Source organism: Amphibalanus amphitrite, unplaced genomic scaffold, assembly GCF_019059575.1.
Source record: "Amphibalanus amphitrite isolate SeventyFive unplaced genomic scaffold, NRLGWU_Aamphi_draft 001077F_arrow, whole genome shotgun sequence".
Taxonomy (NCBI): Eukaryota; Metazoa; Arthropoda; class Thecostraca; order Balanomorpha; family Balanidae; genus Amphibalanus; species Amphibalanus amphitrite.
In genome coordinates, this window is record NW_024882571.1 from 35,143 (window position 1) to 44,227 (window position 9,085).

At 47.9% G+C, this 9,085-nt stretch overlaps 1 long non-coding RNA gene across 1 annotated transcript; it reads left to right on the plus strand.

Annotated features, from left to right (window-relative positions):
- Positions 1–373: 373 nt before the first annotated feature.
- LOC122369840 lies at positions 374–4,164 on the plus strand. Its single transcript, XR_006254482.1, has 2 exons — positions 374–491; positions 2,801–4,164. It is a non-coding gene; the product is annotated as an uncharacterized LOC122369840 (long non-coding RNA).
- The last annotated feature ends 4,921 nt before the right edge of the window (positions 4,165–9,085 follow it).

The window sequence follows — 9,085 nt, forward strand, 5'->3', positions numbered from 1 at the left end:
TTACTCCAATATATAAATCAGGCTCGCAATCGTTATTTTCGAATTATAGGCCTATCTCAGTGTTACCTGCCATTTCTAAAATTCTTGAATCAGTGATACATTTTCAACTCCTTAGTTTTATCACTGAACATAACATACTTTTTGGGCAACAATTTGGATTTAGAGCCAATCACTCAACGTATATGCCCATTTGCCTTTTGCACGATATTATTACCGCCAAACTTGTTGCTGGCCACTCCACTGTGGGTATCTACCTTGATTTGGCTCGTGCCTTTGATACAGTAAATACAAATATTCTTCTTAAAAAGCTGTCAAAATATGGCATTACGGGTAATGCCCTGTCTTTTTTTTCATCTTATCTTAGTGGTAGAAAGCAATGTCTAAAATTTAATGATACTATTTCGCGTACTATTGACGTTACGTGTGGTGTGCCCCAGGGCTCAATCTTGGGGCCAATCTTATTCCTTCTCTATATAAACGACCTTCCTAAAGTATGTGATGAAGCCAAATTTCTTTTGTTCGCCGACGATACAGCCATCCTCTACTCTGCAAAATCGCGTGCTGAGCTCCAACGTGCAGTTTCACGGTCGTTTCCAAGAGTACTTAGGGGAAAGTGGGGTAAGACGGGCACCTTAACTTTGGAGCCATTTTTCGGCCGGTTAGAAACATCATAGAAACGGGAAACTGGGTGAAAACCTTTTTCAGACATTTTACTTTCATTTGCCAGAAGATGAGACTTAGACCTGATTCAACAAATAAACTGCAGCTATTTTTGCAAAACCTTGCAAAAACCCGTCTTACCCCACCCCATGGGGTAAGACGGTCACATGGGTAGGGCAAGACGGCCAGCTTCTTTCACCGATCAGCGCAGCTCGCAACAAATGCCCGAGATTAGCCGCATTTATACAGTCGCTCGTTGGTCTCAAGTGCTTCGGAAATGGCAGTATACGAGATTCGTGCAGAAGGCGTATGCTCCTATATAGGCCCTAGTTCAGAAGCCATGTAGAACCGTTTTTCACATTCATTATTCGAGAATAAACTGTGCCGAAGGAATATTGCTAACATGTCTGTGAGTATCGGAATCGAACATATTCTTATTAGAAATGCTTCTTTTTTCCTACAGCAACAAAAATATTTTCACCATTACAGACCCATTGGGTTCATAGTTGCCCGTCTTACCCCAAACTCAATGTCAGAAGTTCAGCACGATTTTTCGCTGTGGACAATTTGATGCAGACAAAGCAAATCCGCCGTAAATGAACACTGTTGGCATATGAGTGTACCACAAGTGATTGCGAGTTTTTAACTCTATAGTGCTGTACACAAAAGCTTGCACAATACATTATGGATGTTTTCAATGAAATGAGTGTTTTAAAGAAATCAAAATAAAAGATTATCGACTGAACACAAATTCACCAGACTTGAATGGTGGTGTGTAGTGGGAAAGGCAATTCTGGTCCTAACTTTTCTTGCTCGTAGCGCTATTGGTTTGGTCTGCAGAAGGGGTGCCCGTCTTACCTACCCTGACCGTCTTACCCCACTTTCCCCTATGTGGCTCCACGCAAATCGGTTGTCTCTTTCGACCTCCAAAACAGTTTACCAGCTTTACTCCCCTAGTAGTAATGAGATGGAAGGCCTTTCCATACCTGCTAAAGGTGTTAACTTAATGCGAGCCTCTACAGTAAAGTATTTGGGTATCCTAGTAGATGAAAATCTTAAATTCAAGTCTCACATTAGTAAAGTATCTTGCGTCATTAGTAGAAATATTGGCATAATGGGCCGAGCCAAATATCTCCTTAATAAGAGACTCATGATCCTCTTGTATAACTCCCTTGTCCTTCCCTACCTTAGTTATTGCCTGATTGTATGGGGCTCGAATTATGAATGTAACCTAATTCCTATCATCACTGCGCAAAAGCGAGCGATCAGGCTCATAGCTGGTGTGAGTCGCCTGTCCCATACCTCTCCACTCTTCCGTGAACTTAAACTTCTTAAGCTTTGTGATGTCTTAAACAAACAACTGCTTCTTGTTTTACATGACTTCCTCTTTGACCGGTTACCTGATGCTATTTCGGTTAGGTTCTCCTTGTACATAAGTAATCATTCTCGTCCAGTTCGTAATCCCAGGCACTTCAATGAGCTGGTCTCTACGGACAACGGGGATGGGGTGCCTAATTATCGGTTACGCAATTATCGTTTATTTTCACCATTTTGTAGAGCACCAGTAATCTGGAACCAAGTAATTGCCTCGCGTATACCTAACCTTCGTGATATCCCCTCCAGTAAATCCCTTTTTAAGAAATGTCTTATGCATATCTTCATTGATGACTATTAGATTTTCCAATAACTCAGCTGTATTACTTGCTCTTGTCTTCTTTCTATTAACCTTTTTTTCCATATTTACTTTTTTCCCTGATAGTTCTGATCCACCACCACCACATCCGTTGCTTCCTTGACTTATTGGCGTGCAGCGGGACCTCAGGAAGTTAAACAACCTATATCCCGCTGCACTTAGCCAAACACATTATGTCTAGTGTTAATCATAAACGGGATTAGCATTGCACTCCGTTTAGCATGTATGTATTGTTAGTTCATCGATATAGGTATACATATTTATTCATACATGAATTCATATACAGATTAACAATGGCCATTCAACACTACGCTACTCAAGTTTTCTTTCCAATTCTTTAAATACCCCAGCATCGTACCAGTTTGTACCTGCCTACATTCCCGACCCCTGAACGATAATGTGATTGACCCCGGCCTAACGTTCCTCTCCGACCATCTGCCCCTACAGCTGAGCTACACGGCTGGACAGGGTCCGGTCGAAGCCCGGTGCCATGCTGCTGGGGGCTGCTGCGGCCTGCGACGGATGGCGGCTGTTGCTTCCGCTCCCTGAGGAGATGCCGTCCTTGTGGCGCACAGGGCGGCTACCCACGGTTGCAGCCCGATGGCTTCATTCTCGGGACGCGGCCCGTTGGATGTGCGACGACCGGCACCTTGCGACCGCTGCGGTGACCGGCAGCGGTGCCCCCTCTCCTGACTTGACAACGGACTACATCTTCGTGCTGCCATGGGGTGGCGCCACTGGTGGGACGAGCGCCACTGGTGGAGCAGGCGCCATCTCTGAGGCGGTACAGCCGACCGGCTGGCTAACGGCGTCGAGCGCCTGATGAATGCTGCGCTGAGCGGCGATACTGAGTCGCCGCTCTCGAACTGTCGACGTCCCACTGAGCTTGTTGGACATGACTACGGGGCAGCCGACTAGACTACATCCTCGGCCGCGGCCCGTTGGATGTGCGATGACCGGCACCTTGCGACCGCTGCGGTGACCGGCAGCGGTGCCCCCTCTCCTGACTTGACAACGGGCTACATCTTCATGCTGCCATGGGGTGGCGCCACTGGTCGGACGAGCGCCACTGGTGGAGCAGGCGCCATCTCTGAGGCGGTACAGCCGACCGGCTGGCTAACGGCGTCGAGCGCCTGATGAATGCTGCGCTGAGCGGCGATACTGAGTCGCCGCTCTCGAACTGTCGAAGTCCCAGTGAGCTTGTTGGACATGACTACGGGGCAGCCGACTAGACTTCATTCTCGGCCGCGGCCCGTTGGATGTATGATGACCGGCACCTTGCGACCGCTGCGGTGAGCGACAGCGGTGCCCCCTCTCCTGACTTGACAACGGGCTACATCTTCATGCTGCCATGGGGTGGCGCCACTGGTGGGACGAGCGCCACTGGTGGAGCAGGCGCCACCTCTGTGGCGCTACTGCCGACCTTGGACCGGCGGGATGACGGCGTCGAACGCCCTATGACTGTGTGCTGGACGGCGATACTGAGTCGCCGCTCTCCGGGCACCATCCCCATCGACCAAGGCCCGGCTGGTGGTTAGCGCCGGGTGCCGGATGGCCGCTGCGCTCGGCGGCGGTGCTGGGTCGCCGCTCTCTGGAATGACCGCTGACTCGTCTTTTTGATCTCGTCTTTGTGTTACCGTCTGGTTAGGCACTGTCAAACTCCCCAATATAACCTTTAACACTAACTGTCCGTATTCTAACAAAACTAACATGTGAATCCTTTCCGACCAATCCCGTTTGACAGTGCCATAAATTATGAATTGTTCAATGTGTGATCCCAAATTATAATCAATAAACGGAACGGAACGGAACGGAAGGAGCTCCACTGAGCTCTATCTAAGAAGCTTTCGGAGGGCCCAAACCGGCCTCTGCGAGTCCCACTGGTGTCTGTGTTCTCTGAGGGCCCATACAGGGATCTTTGAGGACCTTTTACATACGTAGGGGAGAGCGGGGCCAGTTGAAACACGGGGTCAGATGAAACATGGCTTTATTTTCAACAGTATGCAACATATGGCGTTGCCGACACCAGTGCGCATCCGCGCTCGACCACTTCATTTGTCAACGGCGTTTGGGCGGCAAACGGACGGTAATTTTGATTTGACACTTGTTTTTGTGTTTTTGAGGGGCGTTTGGGAGAAATCGTTTTCATGAATATTTTGTGATATCTCATATACCTTTGTTTGCTGAAAGAAGATCTCCTGGCTCCGGAATAACACCTTATTTGGCCCTTCATTCAGCATGATGCCGTCCCTCCATCTCGTTTGACATGTGCTTTACGGCGCGTGCGAGATGGCGGGAGCGGATGGGGTCAATTGAAACGCTTCTCTGAGGGTCAGTTGAAACAGGGCCACAGGCCGTTTCAATGGACCCCGGTGACCTTTGCAATGGTTATTGTTCAGGGGCTGTAAACATTAAAGGAAATAGTCCACCTTTGAAATGAGCTTTTAAACTGAAATAGTAGTTTAATAGAGCTCAATTTTTGACCCCCTTTTTCTCCAGCCTTTTGCTTGAAAGCACACTATAGCCTGAGATATTTCTCATTTTCCTCATCCGCCCATTTTACCATAGTCTATGTACTTTATGTCACCTATTATGAGGAACTTTGCACTTTTAGCTTTCCAACGACCTATTGAATGTAGCATTTGGAAAAGTAAGCCGGACAAAATATCTCCTTAAGAAAGTGGCCTTAAAGAGGAAAACATCCCATTGTTAAGGATAGGTGCAATTGACCCCATGGGCTGGTTCAATTGACCCTCGCATCGGGGTCATTTGAAACGGGCGTAGAGCTGTTTTATAAGCATGCGTTTGGCAGCAAAATATGTTTGAAACATAATTTTACATATCTTAAAATAACGCCAAAAGAGCATATTTTTTCATGGCATTGTGCATTTTTCGATATGAAAACTAGATCTCGCTGTGCATGTCAATATATAAAAAGTGGTTCAACTGGCCCCGCTCTCCCCTAGACCTCTGAAGGGCCACACGAATCTTTGAGGATGCCTTCGAAAATTTCTGAAAACCTCAACTGGCCTCTGATAGTTCAGCCGAACTTTTGAGGCGACAGACTTTACTAACCCCAACCCGGCATCTAAGGGGTCACAACTCACGAACTCACGTGTCCCTCTGAGGGCCGCAACACATGTTTCTTATGTCCCTACCTACGTAGGGTCCTTAACCCGCGCACCGACGCGACGGGGGTCTGCGCCAACTTCGCACCGACGGGGGGGGGGCGGATGACCGCCCCCCCCCCCCGAGATCTCGAGAACGAAGCAAGATAACGACAAGCGGTAAACGGCATCGGATACGCACGGTCAAGATCTACAATTTTTACAAGGTCATTTTCAGGTCAGGTCAAAGATGACGTCACAGGGGTCGAAAAAGTCAAAATGGCGGCGCTAGATATGGAGAGAGTTTTTCTCGAATAACTTTCGAATTAGTCAAGATAGGAACAAACTAAGGGCATCATCGTGATCCTCTCGTCAATCCGCATCGAATGATATATATGTTGACCTCGAAAGGTCAAGGTCAAAGGTTGACCTCAGGTCACGTGACCTCGAGGTCATCATGTAGGGGAGAGATGTCATATTGCGCCCTGTTCTTAAATGCGCCACACCTTCCTCCTGCCCAAAGTACGATTCGAACAAATACTCGAATGTGTGCATTTACTTCACCACCAATAACTCGCTCTTCTTCCGGTCCACGGGGACAGGTGAGGTGTCTCAGCTTTCTTGCAGACCATTTTTTGTGATTTTCTCTACTTTCTTACGCGAAACAGTCTATTTCGACCTTTGCTTGTGTCATGGTTTATTTTACAGATAGTGATTCAACTAATTATCATTGTTAATTGTTCGTTGAATGGCAGTTTTGAAAGCTTATCACCACTGTGACTTCACTGTCGCCGCCATATTTCAAGCTCATGAAAAATGTGTTCCATTCGTAATTGCGCCCACCCTATTGCGCCCTATTCTTCAACCCAGAGAAACAGCATCTGGTGGTTATGACACATTTTATTGAACACTTTGATCATTAGAGCGCCCACCTTACCATTACCTTAGCCTTCACAGCATAAATGGCTAATGGGCTGACACGTTCAAATAGGCTACTTAGTTAGGTGGCAAGCCGTTGTTTTTAATAGGGCGCTTTTACATGAGAGGCATGGGCGCTTTTTGATGGGGGAGTCCGTAAATGCGCCCTTTGCAGGTGTGTCGGAAAACTTTTCTCTTGTTAATTTTGCTGGGTGTGATACAAATTGGGAGTTGTTATATGATGCCAAAATAACTGAGGTACAAGTTGAGATAGCATCAAGCATGACAGCTGGTCAACTTTAGCCGCAATAGGCCGCTATCCTTAAGGCCGCCCCACACTGGAGCTCGCATGCGGGTTGCGAGTTTGCGGGTTTTGAGTTTGCGGGCATAATACTTATTCATAGAGTGATTAGACCGTTCCCTTATGGTAATTTCATGAATGCAGTGAAACCGATGCACTTTCAGGAAATAACATATAGTCGCAATACCAGCGCAACGAACCAAAATTCGACTCCGACGAAAAACCCGCAAACCTCGCAGCGAGGAAAATCGAAAGTTGACTCAAAATAAGCTTTTGGAATGCGATGCAAGGTGGCTCGTAAGCTAAAAACATGCAGACACGCTTGTTACATGGTAGTGTGGGTCACTCAGCTTAGATTGTATTGTTTGATTTTGAAGAAACCCGAAAACCCAAAAACCCGCAACCCGCATGCGAGGTCCAGTGTGGGGCGGCCTTTAAGGTGGCGCAATATGACATCTCTCCCCTATATCATTCGATGCGTCTTGACGAGCTGAACACAATGAGACCATCCACGCGTCTGTATCTTGTTCCTGTACGGAGTTATTGGCCAAAAACCTTTGGTGACCTTTGATCCTGAGTGGCCTGAAATGGCCTGGAAGTCGCAAGCCTATCTCTAAGGGATCCCTTGCCGCTATGCCGTGCGTAACTTTTGGTCGCGTTTGCAGCGCTTCCCTTCACTCGAAAAACCAGAAACTTTTTGTTCACACTCGAGTGAACAAAACACGTATTCTCACTGCAGCAAGGATGAATGATGTACTTCCGATTCACACTTCCGACATTCACTCTCAGTCTCCGCCGAATGCCCAATTCTTAGCTACAATCGGCGGCTGGGACAAGCCCTATGCATTTCACGTAAAACCTCGGCATGCATGCGTGAATGGAGGTTTTAGCGAGGTGATCCGATTCAAATGGAGCGTTTTTCACCTTTTTCTGGGTAATGATCATGAATGATTGAATGACGAGAGTCTGCACAGGGGCCCTCTGCAGTGCGTCGGCAATCGCAGCCACTGTAATTTTAACGGTCGTTTTTGTCCAGAAATTTCAAAATTTTGATTTTTTTGTAAAAAATACATGCTATAGCTAGAAGGAAAAGTTTGTCACCATCGGATTCCTCGCACCATTGCGCGTCGAATGGTATGTAAAACGAGTGAGTAACGACTGGGGAAGGCAAGATTTAACACAAAACTTGATTTTGCCCCCCCCCCCAACCGAAAATGTCTGGCGACGCCTATGAATTTAGATGCCAAAATTTAACGAGTCCATCAAAGCTGAACACGTCCTGTCCCACACAACTGACTTCAACTGGCTGCGGCTGCCCCCAGCAACCACAGACCATTCCCGTCAGGCGTCAGGAGCCTCAGATACGGAGCGCCGGAGCCCGGCCAAACTGAGTGTTGTGTGGTGGCGCCACTAGTGGCAGCGCCTGCAGTTAACGTTTAATGTTGCGGCCAGTAGGGACCGCCACCTCACGGCTACATCACGGGCAGAGGAGAGTCAGTCGCTCACGAGTCCACGACACCGTAGAGTGGACATTAGCCGTAGCACCTATCCGTGCTTCTATCCTCAGGATACTGACATCCTTCTCCTCCACGCCGCAACCCCCCTCCGGGCTGGACAGGCAACTTTATCTCATGTGGGCTGCTCCCTTGGAGCGGCACCGCTGCTCCTGAGGGAGCGCACCCCGTAGCCGGGTGCAGTGAGTGCCTTGGGGCTGGGTGGCCTGTCCTTGGACGGGCTCAGCCCCGGCGACTCACTAGGGTGCCTGCCCAGACCAATGTCTCCCCCTAATTCCTATCATCCTTCCGGCTCTGCAATGGTCTTGTCGACCGAAAGGGCCTAACCCAACAAAAAAAAAAAACAAAACAAAACAAACAAACAAATTAGCCGTAGCCCTGGGGGGGGGGGGGAGGGGGCAAAGGGGGAGGGTTGAAGGAATAGGAGGAGCAAAAGCCATCCTGTAAGAGGGATGTTCACCCGTTGGGTAGAAGACTCATTAACCTTCCAGGCGGTGGGGGGGGGGGGCAATTTTTTGCCCCCCCCCCTTTAGTTTTTTCGATAAATCTCGAGAACCGCTGCGCCGATCGTCACCAAACTTTCAGTACCCTCCCGGGAGCAGCTAGCGCACATGGTGACCAAAAATTTTTCCAAAGGCTATGATAGGTTGGCCGCTAATGACGTCAGAGTGACGTCATTTTTGCCGTTTTCGACCCAAAAAAAGGTTTCGCGGGAAGAGCTGTCAGGCCTACAGCTTTAGAGATACAGAAAAATGTTTCATTATAAAAGGTGTGGAATCAAAAGGGCTACAAAACTGCTATTTCGGTTTTTCGAATTTTTTGGATTTTGACCCCCAAAAATAAAAAAATAGATTTTTTGAATATAATAGCCAAAAAATCCAAAAAGTTTTTT